This window comes from Protomyctophum parallelum (assembly GCF_964188405.1).
Source record: "Protomyctophum parallelum genome assembly, chromosome: 11".
Classification (NCBI taxonomy): domain Eukaryota; kingdom Metazoa; phylum Chordata; class Actinopteri; order Myctophiformes; family Myctophidae; genus Protomyctophum; species Protomyctophum parallelum.
This window is the reverse complement of record NC_139707.1, coordinates 4,630,960-4,653,493: the sequence shown is the minus strand read 5'-3', so window position 1 is coordinate 4,653,493 and position 22,534 is coordinate 4,630,960. Positions and strand designations below refer to the sequence as shown.

Genomic DNA, 22,534 nt, shown 5'->3' with positions numbered 1-22,534 from the left:
TTAAAAGTCAGCCGTGGCTTCCCAGTGAGTTTATAGGGGTAAAGTGTCTGACTGATGCCGCCGAGAGACACTGGGTGTCGTCTGCAATTGGCGGAGACTCTGCCCGGAAAATGCACTCGCTCTCCCTCGGGTCAGTGGAACACGACCAGTGATGGGAGAAGTACTCCGATGTTCTACTTAAGTAAATATATAAAAAATACTGTTAAAAGGCCTGTATTAAAAATGAGACTAGGGTAAAAAGTACAAAGTTATTGCCATCAAAATGTACTTGACGTACCAAAGCAAAAGTCATATTTGTCAAAAACTGTTATTCCCCCCCCCCCCCCCCCTCCCCCCGAAAATAGCCGATCTACAATCTCACAAGCTTGTTGTGGATTGGATATTTCGTCATGTTATTTTCAAAATATGCAAAGTAACGATAATTTTTGCCTGCAATTACCTCAAAAAAGTATACAATACTGGAATAAAAGGTATATTTGCTGCATGGAACAATAACGTGACGGATGGGTTTTCACCAACTGCAGGTTCCAGTTGGGTGGAGAGAGATCAGAGAAGTAAGACTCACTATGTAACTTTTTTAATGAATAAAATGAAATGTTGTCCAATCTGTACGTTAATACAAGATATATATATAATTGGGTGGTTGTATTTTGTCTCCCTGCTCTTCTATAGACATTAATCAGACCAGTGTGTGTCCAGTGGAAACCTCGTATGAATCTGATCTCAGGTCAGAATGGGTTCAGAGTCGGACCTGAATATTTATATTGGTCTCTGTTCGTCCTGTCTGTAGGCCTACAGCACCAGATCACATCTCTCTGTTCGTCCTGTCTGTAGGCCTACAGCACCAGATCACATCTCTCTGTTCGTCCTGTCTGTAGGCCTACAGCACCAGATCACATCTCTCTGTTCGTCCTGTCTGTAGGCCTACAGCACCAGATCACATCTCTCTGTTCGTCCTGTCTGTAGGCCTACAGCACCAGATCACATCTCTCTGTTCGTCCTGTCTGTAGGCCTACAGCACCAGATCACATATCTCTGTTCGTCCTGTCTGTAGGCCTACAGCACCAGATCACATCTCTCTGTTCGTCCTGTCTGTAGGCCTACAGCACCAGATCACATCTCTCTGTTCGTCCTGTCTGTAGGCCTACAGCACCAGATCACATCTCTCTGTTCGTCCTGTCTGTAGGCCTACAGCACCAGATCACATCTCTCTGTTCGTCCTGTCTGTAGGCCTACAGCACCAGATCACATCTCTCTGTTCGTCCTGTCTGTAGGCCTACAGCACCAGATCACATCTCTCTGTTCGTCCTGTCTGTAGGCCTACAGCACCAGATCACATCTCTCTGTTCGTGCTGTCTGTAGGCCTACAGCACCAGATCACATCTCTCTGTTCGTCCTGTCTGTATGTAGGCCTACAGCACCAAATCACATCTCTCTGTTCGTCCTGTCTGTAGGCCTACAGCACCAGATCACATCTCTCTGTTCGTCCTGTCTGTATGTAGGCCTACAGCACCAAATCACATCTCTCTGTTCGTCCTGTCTGTAGGCCTACAGCACCAGATCACATCTCTCTGTTCGTCCTGTCTGTAGGCCTACAGCACCAAATCACATCTCTCTGTTCGTCCTGTCTGTAGGCCTACAGCACCAGATCACATCTCTCTGTTCGTGCTGTCTGTAGGCCTACAGCACCAGATCACATCTCTCTGTTCGTGCTGTCTGTAGGCCTACAGCACCAGATCACATCTCTCTGTTCGTCCTGTCTGTATGTAGGCCTACAGCACCAAATCACATCTCTGTTCGTCCTGTCTGTAGGCCTACAGCACCAGATCACATCTCTCTGTTCGTCCTGTCTGTATGTAGGCCTACAGCACCAAATCACATCTCTCTGTTCGTCCTGTCTGTAGGCCTACAGCACCAGATCACATCTTTCTGTTCGTCCTGTCTGTAGGCCTACAGCACCAAATCACATCTCTCTGTTCGTCCTGTCTGTAGGCCTACAGCACCAGATCACATCTCTCTGTTCGTCCTGTCTGTAGGCCTACAGCACCAAATCACATCTCTCTGTTCGTCCTGTCTGTAGGCCTACAGCACCAGATCACATCTCTCTGTTCGTCCTGTCTGTAGGCCTACAGCACCAGATCACATCTCTCTGTTTGTGCTGTCTGTAGGCCTACAGCACCAGATCACATCTCTCTGTTCGTCCTGTCTGTAGGCCTACAGCACCAGATCACATCTCTCTGTTCGTCCTGTCTGTAGGCCTACAGCACCAGATCACATCTCTCTGTTCGTCCTGTCTGTAGGCCTACAGCACCAGATCACATCTCTCTGTTCGTGCTGTCTGTAGGCCTACAGCACCAGATCACATCGCGGCCGTTCGCGCAATTCTCGTCTTTGCATTGACTTTGTATGTAATCGCGCCGCTCTAACAATCCAAGCAGTGGCGTGCACAGATAGACACTAGGGGGTGCTAGAGCACCCCCTGCCCTTTTGGCAATGTGCTCTTAAAAAAAAGAAGAAAAAAAATCTTAATTTGTAGTGTGTGGACCATGCGGTGACATTGATCAATTCTTGATAAAAACGCTTCTACTATATTATTTAGGCCCCCACAATCTAAAGCTATGTTTCTATGTCAGTGGTTCTTCGATTAAAGAAAAATAGCAGACCTACAAGCTCGTAGCGCTATGAGCTTGTAGATCTGCTATTTTTCAATAGCTAAAGCACCAAAATGGGTTCCTGCCCCAAAATGCGCTGCACAAGGTGCCCTTTTTTCTCACTTGAGCACCTGCCCCTCTAAATGTCTGTGCACGCCACTGCATACAAGTCTGAACGCACATTTAGAGGTCACGTCTCACGTAGATCAGACACCAAGGTCAGAGGTCACGTCTCACGTAGATCAGACACCAAGTTTGACCTGATGGTCGAGATTCAATGTATCCCCTGAGCTCTATTGGCTCTATGGTAGATTCAATGTATCCCCTGAGCTCTCTTGGCTCTATGGTAGATTCAATGTATCCCCTGAGCTCTCTTGGCTCTATGGTAGATTCAATGTATCCCCTGAGCTCTCTTGGCTCTATGGTAGATTCAATGTATCCCCTGAGCTCTCTTGGCTCTATGGTAGCTCTCTTGGCTCTATGGTAGCTCTCTTGGCTCTATGGTAGCTCTCTTGGCTCTATGGTAGCTCTCTTGGCTCTATGGTAGCGCATCCATACCCAGGATTTTATTTTCCTTCGTGTTCGGCTTGAAAATGAAAAGCCTGGGGAAACCCATTGGAAGATCTGGCATAGGAAGCCCACTTCCTTGTATTTCACTAACCAATAACTGGACATAACCAGTAAGTGTGCAGAGCAGGGCATCGCTCCAAATTTGGTGACGTTCAGTGTTCTGTCTGTCTGTCTGTCTGTCTGTCTGTCCGTCCAGTAGCCTATTTTAAACAATGTCGTCGCTGTCTGGTTTAAACCTTGTTGTATGTCCAAATGGGTGTTTACTTTTCAGGAAACGGAGCTAATATAAAGACCCTGTCTGTCTGTTTATCAATGGATGCAATGCACTTATTATAGTCACAAGCTCCTGTTAATACTTTGCATTGGTTCAGTTATCTATAAAACCCACCCGCTTTCACTTTCACTTAAAAAAACGAATTAAGCTCGATGATACTTTTCTCTTTTGCTTAACACTGTCGCATGGCGAAATTGGGCATTACAGAAAGTCACACCTGCGTGAACTGAGTGGTGCAACTCCCCTCTCCCCCTGCCTCTCTCTCTCTCTCTGTAATTACTAGCAGGCAACAGTGCAACACTATCTCTCTCTCTCTGTTTCTGGCACAACAGCGCCACTTTTGACTCTAAACATAGTCACATACTGTAGGTTAGGACATTGCTGTTCCTTGGAGTGGTTGCACCACTCAAAAACATTAAAAAGTTGAAATATGGAGATATGATGTTTGTTTCCGACAGCGACGATAATGTGGAACTACAACTGTATTGTCATGGAGGTTGCTGTGCTCTTTTCCTAATACCCCGGAGAACCATAACTAGCCTTGTGTAGCCAGCCTTCATCTGCCTTTGCAATGCATATCACCCCATGAGGCCGAGGACGTCTGGCTCCTCTCAATGCATATCACCCCATGAGGCCGAGGAAGTCTGGCTCCTCTCAATGCATATCACCCCATGAGGCAGAGGACGTCTGGCTCCTCTCAATGCATATCACCCCATGAGGCCGAGGAAGTCTGGCTCCTCTCAATGCATATCACCCCATGAGGCCGAGGAAGTCTGGCTCCTCTCAATGCATATCACCCCATGAGGCCGAGGACGTCTGGCTCCTCTCAATGCATATCACCCCATGAGGCCGAGGAAGTCTGGCTCCTCTCAATGCATATCACCCCATGAGGCCGAGGACGTCTGGCTCCTCTCAATGCATATCACCCCATGAGGCCGAGGACGTCTGGCTCCTCTCAATGCATATCACCCCATGAGGCCGAGGACGTCTGGCTCCTCTCAATGCATATCACCCCATGAGGCCGAGGACGTCTGGCTCCTCTCAATGCATATCACCCCATGAGGCCGAGGACGTCTGGCTCCTCTCAATGCATATCACCCCATGAGGCCGAGGACGTCTGGCTCCTCTCAATGCATATCACCCCATGAGGCAGAGGACGTCTGGCTCCTCTCAATGCATATCACCCCATGAGGCCGAGGACGTCTGGCTCCTCTCAATGCATATCACCCCATGAGGCCGAGGAAGTCTGGCTCCTCTCAATTGTGGGAGGACTTCACGGCCGAAATGGTGATGAGCCAACCAGCTTTGTCTGGAACCAGGCTATAACCAACCAGGGCCCAGTATGCAAATATGGGGCGGGACATTGCAGAAAAGAAATTAACACCGAGAGGGACGAGACATTGCTGTGTGTGAGCCTTAACGCTATATCATGGCCAACCTCAGGCCATGATGTCAACTTCACACACAGGATAATTATGTCATAATTCAGTGATTTCCAGTGTTTTTCGGAGGTAATCGGACATTTTTAAAAACACGTTGTTGCACAAAATCATAACCTGCTTTCATCCACTTTTCAACCTGGCATCCCTACTTTGGGCAGTCTCGTTATATTAGACTAAATATATTGACAATTTTGTCAACAAATAAAAAATTGACTAAAATGTTAGGGAGGGTCTAGCCGAGAAGAGATCCAATAGAACAAAAAGAAAAGTAAGTTTATGTTTGGTTGCACTCGAGTATATGCTCTGAAAATATATAGCCAATCTACAACGCGTCACGCTGCGACACGTTGTGATTTTCAGCATGCAACCAAGTGTATAATCTGCCAAGGCTCGCCAAGATGCATTTTTGTAGACAAAATCAACTGTACTTTTAAGCGACTCAAATCTTGTGGTATTTAGTCAACTAAAACTAGATAAAAATCTAAAACATTTCAGGTGACTTAAATAATGACTACAACTACATTTTATTCAAGAGACTATGACTAAAACAAAACATTTGCTGTAAAAATCGGCACTGGTTGTGTGTTTACAGTATCATCACGCGCCATATCGTTGTGGGTTTATCATTCATCACGCGTCGTATCAATGCATGTCAGACTTCAATGTGCTGCTGGTAACATTTTAACGCTACACACTCTCAAAATACAGAAACGTGTTACGTTTATGTCGTCGTTGATGTCGTGACCTTAATATGTTCATATTTCATAACTGGCATGGTTAACACTGCAGGCTACTAAACTAATTTTCCTATAAGAACAACGTTCGTGTTAATGTTTAGTGGAAAAAAAAGATAATTACATTTTTGTGTTCTTTAAAACAAACAATGTCGTTTTTTGAACACGCCATGGAATGTGTGTGAAGGCGGGGGTTTCGTTTAGTTTGTTTTAGTCGACTATATCAGTCAGGTCTACGTTTAGTCTAACCCTAACCCTAACCCTAACCCAGGTCTACCTTTAGTCTAACCCTAACCCTAACCCAGGTCTACGTTTAGTCTAACCCTAACCCTAACCCAGGTCTACGTTTAGTCTAACCCTAACCCTAACCCAGGTCTACGTTTAGTCTAACCCTAACCCAGGTCTACGTTTAGTCTAACCCTAACCCTAACCCAGGTCTACGTTTAGTCTAACCCTAACCCTAACCCTAACCCAGGTCTACGTTTAGTCTAACCCTAACCCTAACCCAGGTCTACGTTTAGTCTAACCCTAACCCTAACCCAGTTCTACGTTTAGTCTAACCCTAACCCTAACCCAGGTCTACGTTTAGTCTAACCCTAACCCTAACCCAGGTCTACGTTTAGTCTAACCCTAACCCTAACCCAGGTCTACGTTTAGTCTAACCCTAACCCAGGTCTATGTTTAGTCTAACCCTAACCCTAACCCTAACCCAGGTCTACGTTTCGTCTAACCCTAACCCTAACCCAGGTCTACGTTTAGTCTAACCCTAACCCAGGTCTACGTTTAGTCTAACCCTAACCCTAACCCAGGTCTACGTTTAGTCTAACCCTAACCCTAACCCAGGTCTACGTTTCGTCTAACCCTAACCCTAACCCAGGTCTACGTTTAGTCGTATCTGGCTTTAATGTAAACAGTCTAGTCTAGAATACTTTAGTTTGTCTCTAGTCTGTTTTATTTAGTTTAGTATATTTAGCTCAGTCTATAGATCAGGTCTAGTTTAGTTTTAGTCTAGGTTATGCAAGTATAATGTAATCTGCTTTAGTTTAGTCTGGTCTAGTCTAGTCTAGTCTAGAGTAGTCTAGTTTATTCTAGTTTAGTTTAGTCTGGTCTGGTCTAGTCTAGTCTAGTCTAGTCTAGTTTAATCTAGTTTAGTTTAGTCTAGGGTAGATTCGGTTCTTTCCACGTGGTTCAGGATGGCAACACAAAGGAAAGAAAATGTAACCTCCGGATTATTCTCTTTTAGTCAAGTCTATTCTATCTCAGTTTAGTTAATTTGGTGTAGTCTAGTTCAGTTTAGTGTAGATCAGTTTAGTCTAGAACAGATTAGACTGTTTTAGTCTAGTCCAGTGGTTCCCAAACCTTTTCAGAAAAAGAGAAATTAGACGTTTGCCCGGGACCCAAAACTAGTGAAAATAGCAGATCACTCGACATCACTCGCTCATCCCCTGGGGTTCACACACAGACGTTTTTCTCTGTGGACGATCATCGTATTGTATCATATAAAAACTGTGGTCCACGAATAAACAAACTTTCTCTGTGATATTGTAGGGGAGAGGTGTCGCTGTATCGTTTAGCGAAAATGTAACTAATTCGGCAGCAGTAACGTTCGCCTTTTCTCGCAGTCAGTTGACTCTTCATATCGATAATGAAACCGCCGTGATGATTTGCTTATTTTTCAAACACAGTTCGTATATGAGGCGATCTAAGATCCCCCTATATGTGGATTACAATGCAAATAAATAAATACACAAACCCGTCAGACTTCGGTGCTCTATACAGGTGGCTTCATGCACCGAGTACCACAGACGAAAAACTGTCTTTAGTCCAAATTTCATTCTGACCCGTCCACGAAAAGGCCTCGTTGTCCTGACCCCTTATCTATCATTTATACATTATGGATAAATAGCGTGGACTTTTTTTCGTCTGTGGCATTCTTTTCGTCCGTCCCGTGGGGAGTTCTGTTTTTACTTTTACGTTTAGTTTTTTTCCCTGAAGGCGAGGCAAAGGACTAACACCGAAAGAATACAGCACTTGCGTAAAAAAAGAACGATTCACGCTCTGAGCTTTACGAACAATCTCCGCACCGCAGCCAGGTTCCATTGATGATAGTGGCAGCGTATCGTTGTGGAGCCAATTCCGTCCCCCAGGGTAGCCTAGCCTCGGTCCCAGGCTTACTTATCTGCGAAGAGTGTAGCCCGACTCTAAGAACAACATATTATAATAATTATGCAGCTCTGGATGAAGAGCCCAACCTGTGTCTTCCTCAAATGTACTGATGTCTTATTATTAATAATTATCCTGACAATGATGATTATGATGATGATGTGCTTATAGGGTTTGGCAGATGTCTTATCTGTTTATTATTTCATTTATTTATCAAAAATGTTTTAATTTGTTTAAAAAATGAAAACAGAATATATGTTTAATTTGTTTAAAAATAAAAAAATATATATTTCATTTTAGTGTCCTGTTTTTTTATTGTTCGTAAAAACGTAATACTGTACGATGTTGTATTCCACATGCTGTATACAATACTATACTATAATACTATATACTATACTATACTATACTACACTACACTACACTACACTAACCCTAACAAACTTTGTAATACACAAACTTGAAAAATGAATGGACAATTTTGAGTGTTTGTGCAAACACAAAGATTGAAGACAAAAGTGAGGAGGCGACTTGTCATTGGCCGGATTGAGATGTACGATGTTAAGATCACCCCTCACTTCACACGGGTGTGATTTTACTAGATTGTATCCAGGCCTGGAGGTTTAGATTGTGGACTAAATTACCTTGCCATGATGCAATTTCAAACGGTGAGATATCTTAATTTGAACTAAAACAAATTCAGTCTGGTTTTGTAATGAATACTTGTCACAATCTACTTTGCATTTGTTAGTGTTCTCTAGCCCATTCTGACCGGGCACCCATTTTGGTGTCAGCATCATGTCATGCTTTAGCTATTTAAAAATAGCAGATCTACAAGCTCATATCGCGCCACCGAGTGGCGCGATACGAGCTTGTAGGTCTGCTATTTTTTTTTTAATCGAAGAACGACTGACATTTTTAGAATCTGATCTCAGGTCAGAATGGGTTCATCAGACCAGTGTGTGTCCAGCGAAAACCTCGTATGAATCTGATCTCAGGTCAGAATGGGCTAGAGAAGACTGACTCTGAGACGCGTTTCCCAATAAAATTAAGTTGATGGGTTAGAATATTTCCACGTTTTAATCAACAGAGCAACATGGAGATGTCATCAATACTTGGGAGTTACATAATCCAAACAAGCTTGAGGCACCTACACAAACCTTTACCAAAGTGTAATTTTGCGTTAATGTACTAATTACATGTTCCATGTAACGTTATAGTGAATATACATTACAATGCATTCATCATTCATCAAAAGATGAGTCTCTGACAGGCTCAAAACCACTCCACTGCTGAACAACCAGGGGCTGCAACACATGATGCCACTGCAGGTCTTGTAGGGCTGGAGGATGTAGCACACTGTCCTGGAAATCAACCTGCAAAATAAACAGAATATTATATTATTTATATTATTTCATATTCATTTCAGATTAACCATACATACTTTATATCATGTGATAATAAAATGTCTTCATATTTGCTTGCTTATAATTGTCTCCACCAGGCCGAAGGCATGGGGAGAGAGTATGTTTTGCACTCCGTCCGTCCGTGTGTCCGTCCGTGTGTGTGTGTGTCCGTCCGTTAGCAGCTAATCTCGGCCACCGTTAACCCGGTCGATGCCAAATTTTGCACACACACTCCCTGGATGCCAACATGAACCTCTGCCCCAAACTTTCCAGAACGGCCTGTTATAGCGCCACCAGGAGGCCGCTTTGTGCAAAACAACTTTTTGCACAGTACACCTACAGATTTTGTCCAAACATCGCGCAAATTGGTACACAGTCTCTCTAGAGCCATTCAACCAAACCGGTCTTTCAGATTTCTCACACTCCATCCTGATTGGTTAAGATTGGCTTCCAAAGTTCACAGGAGTGCTCAGTTTCAAACAAAATGCTGAAAATCATGAACACATCGCGTGATTTCCGTGAAATTGTGCACCCACATTCCCACTAGGCCGAGGACAAAATGCCACATGAACAATTTCAACTCAACCTCAAGGTGGCGCTATAACTGGACGAAAAGTGTTTTTACCTCTAACTGCACGGATCTGTGGATAACCTGGTGGAGACCTGTGCCCAGAAGGGCACTTTTTCTAGTTCAGTTCTGTTATGAGCTTTAAAACAAATAATTGTATTGGATAATACAGTATGTTCCAAATGACTCATGTTAAATCAAGTGATATGAGCTGCATCTGCATGTTAAGAGTGACTTTGAAGCCTGTTTCACCGTGCATTGTATTGCATTGTAAATATCCTCAACTTTGGGGAGAATATTTTGATTTGAATCATGTGACAGAGCAACTATTGGAGCTGTGTCTGTCTGTATTTTGGAGTTACATCATCATGGCATGTAACTACACTCACATGATCACATCTAACGTACATTATGAATAGATAAATGTAAATATAATAAAATAGATATGAATCATATATGATCCATATCTATTTGGAGTTACATGCTAATGAACCGTGAAGATGTCAGCTAGTAACGTACGTACAATAGGCTATAGTGAGTATCGTGAACCCAGATTCGGCACAATCAAGGGACTAAACTATTTTCGCTCCTATGCCACCTAACCATAATGTGGAACACCCTACCAACAGTCATTAAGACATGTGAATCCCTTGACTCCTTCTAAACCGCTCTCAAAGGGCACCTACGGACGGCTGCAATTCGAAACTGGCCCCCATAAAATCTGAACCCCCCCCCCCCTTTTCCCCTCACTGTATATGTTTATTTCCCTCTTTACCTCCTTTATGATGAATTCCTGTTCTGTTCTTCCTATAATAGAAGTGTTAAAAGCTTCTAAACGTCATTAACATATATTTTTTTGCAAAAAGGGTGAAGTGTCCCTTTAAGGCATTTCTTTATGCACTTATTTTTTCTCCCCCAGACAAAATATCTACAAGCTCATATTGTACCATACTGAGCTTTCAGATCCCCTATTTTCACTATAAATACAAGTTATGCCTTGAGATTTGGACTTGTCTGTTGGTGTTGTGCACAATAGACGGCAGCTGGGTGTTATACTCTATATACCACACGCACTCATACTGTACTTATTGTACAATGGTTCTCAACACCAGGGCTCCAATAAATGGACTCTTAGCAGCGTTCATAAATAAAAGTGTAGATTTGCGTACCAGAGATGACATTGATGTATCAAATACTGTCAGGATTTCCAAGGGCCTTAATAAATTATCAAGAAACGCAATTGGTTTTAGTGCAAAGTTTGAAGGCAAGACACCAGACTGAGCAATTTAGTGGCAACACTAGACCCATAGTGGCAGGGCAACCCCATGTGTAGTGGTAGTATACTGCCACCTAGTGTCCAAAATACATCTTTAGTTACAACTATTGCTGCACTACAGAATTCAGTGTACTGTATAGGACTATAGGTGTTGGAGTTCAAAGCTTAATTTGTATCTAATTCCTGTCCTTCAAATGCCACTCAACAATCGGAATGAGTGTTTTCTTTTGAATAGGCTACAAACACCAGGCTGAAAAACACCAAGTTGCTAGGAAACATAATTTCATCAGCATCATGCCTCTATATTTTTCATTCTTCCACAAATCGTAAACAGAAATCATCCGTTTTGACACTTGCTTTGCACTGCAAGTTTTGACCTCTACAGTCTGGAAACAAGACATCAAATTAGTATGTTTTTGTTCATAATTGCCCATACTGTATCAATACATATAGCAACCATTATAAACAAGCTTTGTTTTGTAATGTTCGCATTGTTTTGCATGTTGTAAGACAGAGAACTATACGATACTACACCACTGGTTATCAACGTATAGGGTCTGGGGACCACCATGGGGTCCAAATGTTATGGTGGTCTGTAAAATCAACACAGTGTATTGTGTTGATTTTGTGTTGATTTTCTCTGTCCCAGAGAAAACGGGCCCTGTCGTGGCCCTGATGCATACCAAACTGGGGTCAATGAAATTAAAGTGTTTGAGCATCAATGAACTACAATGGACATTCTTTGATGTGAGCTGGGAGTGAGTTCCATAGGGAGGGGGTTGCCCCATGTCACTACTGGTGCTGTGAGCTGGGAGTGAGTTCCATAGGGAGGGGGTTGCCCCATGTCACTACTGGTGCTGTGAGCTGGGAGTGATTTCCATAGGGAGGGGGTTGCCCCATGTCACTACTGGTGCTGTGAGCTGGGAGTGATTTCCATAGGGAGGGGGTTGCCCCATGTCACTACTGGTGCTGTGAGCTGGGAGTGAGTTCCATAGGGAGGGGGTTGCCCCATGTCACTACTGGTGCTGTGAGCTGGGAGTGATTTCCATAGGGAGGGGGTTGCCCCATGTCACTACTGGTGCTGTGAGCTGGGAGTGAGTTCCATAGGGAGGGGGTTGCCCCATGTCACTACTGGTGCTGTGAGCTGGGAGTGAGTTCCATAGGGAGGGGGTTGCCCCATGTCACTACTGGTGCTGTGAGCTGGGAGTGATTTCCATAGGAAGGGGGTTGCCCCATGTCACTACTATAGTGATTACTATAGTGAGTTCCATAGGGAGGGGGTTGCCCCATGTCACTACTGGTGCTGTGAGCTGGGAGTGATTTCCATAGGGAGGGGGTTGCCCCATGTCACTACTATAGTGATTACTATAGTGAGTTCCATAGGGAGGGGGTTGCCCCATGTCACTACTATAGTGCTGTTGTTTGTCTGGACTCTTATCTGTGACCACCAGCGATGCTGGTTTGGGGTCCAACCTCCCCTGACAGGGTCAACCATATTGACCCTGTCAGGGTTTGAACCGCCACCCACCAGTATCGCTGTCAAAGGTCACTGAGTCACTCAAGCCTCTCCACCACGGCAAGGTCACAGCCAGTGGCGTGCACAGATAGACACTAGGGGGTGCTAGAGCACCCCCTGCCCTTTTGGCAATTTTGCTCTTAAAAAAACAAACAAAAAGAAAATCATTTTTTTTCTTAATTTGTAGTGTGTGGACCATGCGGTGACATTGATCAAATCTTGATAAAAAAACGCTTCTACTATATTATTTAGGCCCCCCACAATCTAAAGCTATATGTTTCTATGTCAGTGGTTCTTCGATTAAAGAAAAATAGCAGACCTACAAGCTCGTAGCGCGCCACTCGGTGGCGCGCTATGAGCTTGTAGATCTGCTATTTTTCAATAGCTAAAGCACCAAAATGGGTTCCCGCCCGAAAATGCGCTGCACGGCGGTGCCCTTTTTTTCACTTGAGCACCTGCCCCTCTAAATGTCTGTGCACGCCACTGGTCATAGCAAGAGGAGAGGATTTTCTTTTTAAATATATATATATATATATTTAGCCAGCTCAAGTCTGAGCTCAAAATGTCACTCTGGCAATTATTGGGTGCAATACTGGAGCCCATGAGCAAGTTCCTTTATCGACCATGTTCCCACACAGCCATAATATATAGACTAAAACTGTCACTCTGGAACTCCATTGGGTGCAAATAATACTTCAATACATAAAGTTCCATTATTTTTTTGCCAGCTCAAGTCTGCTCTCAAAATGTCACTCTGGCTCTTATATTGGGTGCAATACTGGAGCCCATGTCACGAGCAAGTTCCTTTATCGACCATGTTCTTTAAAGGTATATTCAGTGATTTCACTTAATTAAAATATCACTTATTTTTTTGTTTTGTTGTGATAATATTCTCTACTATAGAGTGTGCTGGCCATATAAGTAGTTCCTCCCTGTACCCAGTTAACCCCTGGGGGTCAAAAAACCTTAGGTTTCGTTTTTGGCTCTCTATCCTGATTGGATGAAAGGCTTAGGTCCCAGCCAAAAACGAAACCTAAGGTTTTTTTTGTGAAATCACTGAATATACCTTTAAACCATAATATTAGACCTCACACAGCTGGTTCGGTGCAGATCGTGCAGGGAGTGCAGGTTTCCACCGGAATTGGGTCTGGGTGACCCCAATGGTGGCGCTGTATGTCCGGGATGGAGATGCGCCCCTCTGGACTGAGGCGTCAACTCGTTCCAAGGCGTCAACTTGAAGTAAGTTTTCTCAGTGGCGTGCACAGACATTTAGAGGGGCAGGTGCTCAAGGGAAAAAAGGCATTTTGGGGCGGGAAACCATTTTGGTGCTTTAGCTATTGAAAAATAGCAGATCTACAAGCTCATAGCGCGCCACCGAGTGGCGCGCTACGAGCTTGTAGGTCTGCTATTTATTTTTTATCGAAGAACCACTGACATAGAAACATAGCTTTAGATTGTGGGGGCCTAAATAATATAGTAGACGCGTTTTTTATCAAGATAAAAAGTAAGAAAAAAAAGAAAACCTTTTTTTTGTTTTTTGAGCACATTGTCAAAAGGGCAGGGGGTGCTCTAGCACCCCCTAGTGTCTATCTGTGCATGCCACTGCAGTGTAGATACTCCTGACATGTGTCGCTGGCCTGATCCCAGGTCAGCATGGCGGTCAGAACCACCCCACAGGACCACAGATCTGCAGGCCGCCCTACGTACACTTCACACGGGTGTGATTCTTTTTTGATTAATTGAAAATGTAGCACCCTGATGTAATTGGAAACAACAAGTCTATTTGCTTTTTTCTGGTTAGTACAATAATCAATCAATCAATCAATCAATCAAACTGGGGGTCCTTGGAATTAAAATGGTTGAGAATCACTGCTAATTAATTGAAAATGGAGTAGTTTCTGTACCTTCCAATCTGCATTTTCAATCAATCAATCAATCAATCAACTGGCCTCTGTAAAATCTGAATCCCCCCACCCCCCACTTCCCCTCACTGTATATGTATCTTTTCCCTTTTTGCTTCCTATATGATGAATTCCTGTTCTGTTCTTTAGCTACATAGAAATGTCTATTTGTATGTCTCTAAATGTTTTGATGAATTGAACAATGTGGACCCTGTTGTAAACAAGTGTAATGCTTAATTGGGTCGTCCACTCACAGTTAACAGTCTTTGTATTGAGTTTGTGCTTGAAATGTACTGTAAATTCTGCAAACTGTTAATAAATATTTCAATCAATCAATCAATCAATCAATCAATCAAACTGGGGGTCCTTGGAATTTAAATGGTTGTGAGAATCACTGCTACAGAGTTAGAGCCATAACTCTCTCTTCTGGACAGTAACAATAACTGTATGACACTAGGTGACTAGGGGGTGTCACCGTCACGTGTCGCATCCGGCCTGAAGCGTTGCTTAATCATCACATCCCAGAAGTATTGTGTTTGTGAGTGACGTCCAGTGGCCACGCCCATAGCCACGCCCCTCGCCTCGCGCTCCCTATGCTGTGCCTGTTGCTACTATTGTTCCGGAAGCGGAAGGAATGTTGACGTTTTTCTTTTTTTCCCCTCCGTTGTAAATGTTCCATAACTTCCAAGACAAGTCCATCAAAGTTCAGTAAAGTTCTTTAACAGGGTCTCTGCTGCTCCGCTGCTGCACGCAACACGCCATGGTATGTTTATCACACCGACACTGCACGAGAGCTCTTATTATTATTATGTGATATTTTTTGGAATGATGGTATTCTATATTTTTTGTTATGTTTGGAGCTGGTTCGCGTTTGCATGTCTCTCTCTCTCTCTCTCTCTCTCTCTCTCTCTCTCTCTCTCTCTCTCTCTCTCTCTCTCTCTCTCTCTCTCTGCTGTGTTGCTGCAGTAGTGGTGTGTGTGTGTGTTTGACAAGTGACACTTGCTTTATCAAGCTAAACGTTAAAGTTAATTTTAAAGTCGCGTGTGTGTGTGTGTGTGTGTGTGTGTGTGTGAGAGAGAGAGAGAGATTGCTGATTGACAAGAGGTCTGGTCTGTTAAATCTGGTCTGTTAAATCTGTCAGGAATTTAAGGAAACTGTATTGTTCATTCAGATAATATAGACAGTTAGAGACACACTGACACATTGTTACAAAACATTGTATAATATCGTGTGTGTGTGTGTGTGTGTGTGTGTGTGTGTGTGTGCACTGACAGATTTAGAAAGACAATGACAAAGTACTAACTAGACTAACTAAATTAGCCCATTAGCCTGTGGGCCCCCATTTAAAAAGATATACCAGGGACCCCCATAAGAGAAGATAGTTAATTTAACTCTGAGAGTGTACAAATGGAACCTTGTAGGATTTCCATTTGTACAGTCGTAGCTGGGGACCCCTTGGAACTCCCTCAAGGACCCCCTGGAACTCCCCGGACCCCACTTTGGGAACCACTGGTTTAGATGGCCATCCATATTGTTTTTAGACTAGACGGATGCTATTATAGGTTTGTATGCTTGTTGTTAGTGTAGCTCTTAATTGTTTTCTCAGCACTAATTGACCATCTCTCGGCTGTCACTTGTTGGGTGAAAGCTTTGTGATGTTTGCTCGGATCGGCTCTGGATGATAAGAGAGGGAGAGACAGCGTCTGCTAAATGCTCTCTCTGGATGATAAGAGAGGGAGAGACAGCGTCTGCTAAATGCTCTCTCTGGATGATAAGAGAGGGAGAGACAGCGTCTGCTAAATGCTCTCTCTGGATGATAAGAGAGTGAGAGACAGCGTCTGCTAAATGCTCTCTCTGGATGATAAGAGAGTGAGAGACAGCGTCTGCTAAATGCTTGAATGCTTAAATTGTAAAGTGTAAAGAGAGACTGAGAGATTATGGCGTGAGAGTGAGAATGGAAGAGTGTTTATGAGGGTTTACACTGTAACCACACCTAGACTCGTGTGTGTGTGTGTGTGTGTGTGTGTGCGTGTGCGCGCGCACTGAGCTAACACAGGTGTGTCCAGTCAGATCCATGTGTTTCTAAATCATCATTCTCACAGACAGACAGAGGACAGTCATAGTACTAATCATAACATACACACCTGTACAGGCAGGTTTGGGCAATATTACTCAGGAGAGTGATATGTTGCTACATTGCATAAAAAATTATAATAATAATAATAATATACAGAGCCTATAGTCCTTCCAGAAGCGTACCTCCCAGCCCTGGCAGAGTAGTTCTGGAGTAGATCCAACGGATTGTGTGGCCCTGGTTTTTGCCTAATGGGACTGATTGAGGGTAGCTAACCTCGCCTCACCAGGCTTTCCACCACCTCGGAGGAAAGCCTGGTCTCTGTTTCAAAAGTCTGTATGATCCGGGCTTGAGCGGATGATATGGTTACGTCATGTTGTAGTATTGTTTTGTATTCGCCAGACAGGAACAACAGGCGGCGACAACTTCCTTTTCCCTCTTAATAAAAGCTCTCGAAGCCTGTAGCTTTTATTGAGAGTGAAAAGGAAGTTGCCGCCGCCTGTTGTTCCTGTCTGGCGACAGGAGGGTAGCTACTTTGGACTTGAACACCCCAGCTGGGTCGCCTGAGTGAGGGGTATGATGTTCGAGAGCCCCGAAACCCCGATGACCTTGGGATACATCACTGAGGATATGTCCCAGGTGCATCCATTGTTTTTTGTCATTACTTGAAAACAAGAGTAATATTATTATATTAGTGCTGCACGATTAATTAAAAAAAAGATTGGGATCTCTGATCGTGATTCAGACACCTATGCGATCTCATTTCTAAATTTGAGCTAGAATCATTAGGGTGGGTGCAGCACTAGTTGGCTGTCCAATTCACTTTCGTTACAACAGAGACTTTAAGAGAGAGGATTAAGTCAAGCACTTTGATGTTGTCTCTTCTTGTCTGTTTAAACTATGCCACAGTAGTTGGCTCCAGGTGTCACATTTTGAATGTAGTAATGTTCAGCAACTACAGACTAAAGACAATACATATTTTCATGGAAAAAAAATGAGAATGGTGTGAGAATCGTGATCTCAATTCTTGTGGAGGAAAATCCAGATTCACATTTGAGCAAGAATCGTGCATAACTATATTATGTTACATACAGTTATAGTATTACTTTTGCCTCACCCGCAATCTGCTTAGCCAGCTCCTTTTAGAACTGAATCCAATTCATTTGAAGTCAAACTGAATCATTGCAAAAACAAAACAGTGAACAGTTTGCTATCTTTTGAACTCTTTTTCTGCTGCATATTCCACATTATGTACTGTAGATAATGGATATCCATAGGCCTATAAAATAAAGCAGCACTCTCTCTCTCTCTCTCTCTCTCTCTCTCTCTCTCTCTCTCTCTCTCTCAAGGCATGAAACAACATTAAAATAATAGCAGTAATGCAATACAGTGAGGACATGAATAACAAAGATTTTAGAAGGAGTTTGTTCCACACCGTCGGCCTGTAGAAGCAGAAAGCTACTTTTACTAATAATACTGCCTCTTCAAAGTTGGTGTTGTGACTAATTATATGTTATATTGTCAATTACTTGCATGCGAGGGGGAGAGGTGTTGGAGTTAGTTGCTTTAGCAGACATTTTGATGGTCCAATGGGGTTGAGGTTTTGTCCGAAGCACTTTTAATACTTTTCATTGGTTCAATATTTTTTAACACACAGACGTACTTTAAAAAAAAATCTAAAACTTCAAAAATGTCCTTCCGACAGCAATGATATGTGGCCAAATTTGATTGAGGGACTGCCATTGGGTTTTTTTTTTATTATAGTTTTTTCATGTCATATGAAAGCAGGGAATCATAACTTCAAATTGACATTGGTTATTCAGTTTGACCCACCAGTTTTGGAGATATGGCTTATAGAGTAATGTCTTGCAGAAAACAGCGAGTTGAGAAAACAGGCTCTAACATTACACCTAGCTACATGTTTAAAGGACAACTTTCATTTTTCACTTTCATTTCAACCAAGGTTCATGTTTTAGGTTGTTATTAGAGAAACTAAAAGGTGAGTGTTAATTTTCTTTCATTTGCTGCTTTCTTTTGTTTTGGGGATTTTAGCAGTTTTTGACAGGGGGGGGGGGGGGCATTCGAGCATGGGGCTAAATATGTATTTTTTTACAAAATATTATGGCGATTCTTTTTTTTTATTATTTACTATAGTCCTAATAAACCCCAAGAAATTACATCTGACCACAAAATATCACAGGATCTATTGAATGTGACAAACTGACATATTGAGCCTATACACACAGTATAAGCCTTCCCCCAGTAGGCTACCTTCACATTCAGTAGATCCTGTGATCTTCTGTGGCCAGATGTAATTTCCTGGGGTTTATTAGGACTATAGTAAATAATACAAAAATAAATCACCATAAAATGTTGTAAAAAAATACATATTTAGCCCCATGCTCGAATGCCCCCGCCCCCCCTGTCAAAAATAGCTAAAATCCCTAAAACGAAAGAAAGCAGCAAATGAAAAAAAATTAAGACTCATCTTTTACTTTCTCTAATAACAACCTAAAACATGAACCTTGGTTAAAAAAAACTAAAGTTGTCCTTTAACCCATTCTGACCAGGCACCCATTTTGGTGTCAGCATCATGTTATGCTTTAGCTATTTAAAAATAGCAGATCTACAAGCTCGTATCGCGCCACTCGGTGGCGCGATACGAGCTTGTAGATCTGCTATTTTTGAAAAATCGAAGAGCGACTGACATTTCTAGAATCTGATCTCAGGTCAGAATGGGTTCATCAGGACCAGTGTGTGTCCGGCGGAAACCTCGTATGAATCTGATCTCAGGTCAGAATGGGTTAAGCATTTATATATGTCAATTTCAGCTTCGCGCCAGTTCAGTCTCTATCCTTCTTTAATCTTTATACTCTATGGTGTTGCATAACGTAAGTCCATTGCTTCCTGGACAGACTATTGACACAATGGTTATGCACAGTGTCAGCCAGACTATACAATAGTGTGCATATGGATAATATGTTATACAGTACAGTACATACATACACGTCTATCAGTGCATGTGAGTCGATTACCATATCAACAATGGAGCATCATTCTTAGCAGATGTTGTCATGGTTTTGTATTGTGTGTGTGTGTGTGTGTGTGTGTGCGTGTCCAAGACGGTGTCAGGAGTAAAAAGGCTAATCTTAAAAACACATCCGTCATCACAACTAGGCCTGTCACACAATAATTACATAATCATTTGTTTTGTCGTTTCCGTGTTGAAAAATGTCCATACATTTTCAAAAATAGTAGGGATGCGCCCAATGGGAAATTCTTGTCCGAAACCGAATACCAAATCTAGGAAACAGTTAGTTGGCCGAAGCCATTACCGAATATGCATTTTTGCCACTATTCGGCCAAATAGTTTTGGTGGCCGAATATTTGGTGCGGAAATAGCAGATATACAAGCTTACAACACGTCACTTTGTCACTTTGTGTTGTAAGCGAGGCTAAATCTAACCATCTTCTTCTTAGTCTGGCATGGCCAGACTGATGTCACTGCGTAGATATCAGTCCGGAACTTCGGTGTGGAAGATTAATTTCCAAGGGCCGGTTACAAACAGATTCATTTCCAAGGGGCGGTTACATTACAAACAGATTCATTTCCAAGGGGCGGTTACATTACAAACAGATTCATTTCCAAGGGGCGGTTACATTACAAACAGATTCATTTCCAAGGGGCGGTTACATTACAAACAGATTCATTTCCAAGGGGCGGTTACATTACAAACAGATTCATTTCCAAGGGGCGGTTACATTACAAACAGATTCATTTCCAAGGGGCGGTTACATTACAAACAGATTCATTTCCAAGGGGCGGTTACATTACAAACAGATTAATTTCCAAGGGGCGGTTACATTACAAACAGATTCATTTCCAAGGGCCGGTTACATTACAAACAGATTAATTTCCAAGGGGCGGTTACATTACAAACAGATTAATTTCCAAGGGCCGGTTACATTAGAAACAGATTAATTTCCAAGGGGCGGTTACATTACAAACAGATTCATTTCCAAGGGGCGGTTACAAACAGATTACAACGTCACAACAAAATAACTCTCACTTTGAATAGTGGGCTATGATTGGTCATTACCTACCTAGGTTCCATCCTGGAGGCAAATCTTTCCGGTGATAAAATGGCCACCAACGTAATAAAAAAAGTCAACCAAAAAGTCAACCAAAGAACAAGATTCCTATACAGGATCTCCTCACTGGTCAACTAAAACACCTTGAAGACCCTAACGGGAGCCCTCGTACAAGGTTTCTTTCACTATGCATGCACCTCCTGGTACCACAGCACCTCTAAGGCCCTTAAAACAAGGCTCCAGACTCCAAAACAAACTGGTCAGGCTACTACTTGGCCTCACTCCCCGAACACACCTCACCCCTGCCCACTTTGACAGCCTGGAATGGCTTAGGGTTGACAACAGAGTACAGCATCTTGCATGGGTCTGGTCCACAAGATTCGCTACACCACCAAGATACCCATGTGCCTGTCTAAATACTTCCTTAATGTCTAAATACTTCCTTAATGTCAACGAAGTCCACACCCACAACACCAGAGGGAGTTCAACAAACCATGTGCAACCCAGATTCGGCACAAACAAGCGACTAAATTCATTTCGCTCCTATGCCACCAAAATGTGTAACGCCCTACCAACAGTCATTAAGACATGTGAATCGCTTGACTCCTTCAAAACTCCTCTCAAAGGGCACCCGAATGGCTACAATTCGAAACTGGCCCCCGTAAAATCTGAATCCCCCTCCCCCCCTTTCCCCCCTCAGGCCCATGTATATGTTTCTGTTCCCTTTTTACCTCCTCTATGATGATTTCCTGTTTTGACGATATAGTTGTGTATATTTGTACGCCTCTTAATGTTTTGATGAATTGAAAATGGTGGGCCCTATTGTAAACAAGTGTAATGCTTTATGGCGTCGTCCACTCACAGTTAACAGTTTTTGTAGTGAGTTGTACTTAGTTGAAATGTGCTGTAATTCTGCAAACTATTAATAAATCAATCAAACCCACAACTCTGGGATGAGCGAAACTTTATTCAAACTGAGGAGTTGCCAGACTAATATCTGCCAGGGCATTTTTTTCCTGTGGCAGATTCGGCTGGTTTCCATCTTCTGATCAGTGTTTGGATCCATTATGTGTTGCACTTTATTGAGCAGATTGTGTGTGTGTGTGTGTGTGTGTGTGTGTGTGTGTGTGTGTGTGTGTGTGTGTGTGTGTGTGTGTGTGTGTGTGTGTGTGTGTGTGTGTGTGTGTGTGTGTGTGTGTGTGTGTGTGTGTGTGTGTGTGTGTGTGTGTGTGTGTGTGTGTGTGTGTGTGTGTGTGTGTGTGTTGGGGTCAGATTTTGGGAACGTGGGACAGGAAATGTATTTGGTTTGAAGAGAGTGGTTGAATCATAAACAGACTAATAAATACTACCATATTAATGGCACTGTACTCCACTGCAGTAACTGTGCTGTAGTGTTGTAGGCTTGTAGCACAACACAATATTATCAACGCGCTAATCAAAATAATGCTTAAAACTCTAAAATGCCTCTTTTTCTCCACCAGGCCGAAGGCATGGGGGGAGAGTATGTGTTGCACTCCGTCCGTCCGTGTGTCTGTGTGTCCGTCCGTCCGTCTGTGAACAGCTAATCTCTGGCACTGTTGGCCTGATCGCAGCCATACACCAGGAGACCGCTTTGTGCAAAACATATGTTTTGAGAGTACACCTACAGATTTTTCCCAAACATCACGCAAATTGGTACACAGTCTCTCTAGAGCCCTTCAACGAAACATGTCTTTCAGATTTTTCAGACTCCATCCTGATTGGCTAAGTGCCTAAGTTTGGCTTCCAAAGTTCGCAGGAGTGCTCCTTTTCAAACAAAATGCTGTAAATCATGAACACATCGTGTGATTTCCGTGTACTTTTGCATGCACAATACCACTAGGCCGAGGAA

At 43.0% G+C, this 22,534-nt stretch overlaps 1 protein-coding gene across 6 annotated transcripts in view; it reads left to right on the top strand.

Annotated features, from left to right (window-relative positions):
- The first annotated feature begins 13,711 nt into the window (after window positions 1-13,711).
- Window positions 13,712-22,534, top strand: part of itprid2 (ITPR interacting domain containing 2) — a 76,122-nt gene continuing 67,299 nt past the window's right edge. For 5 of the 6 annotated variants that reach the window (XM_083777361.1, XM_083777362.1, XM_083777364.1 and 2 more), the window contains exon 1: window positions 15,170-15,261. The gene's annotated coding sequence lies outside the window, so the exon portion shown is untranslated. Of the gene's footprint in view, window positions 13,837-15,169; window positions 15,262-22,534 lie in introns of those variants that run through there. The other variant, XM_083777360.1, reaches the window with a different exon arrangement.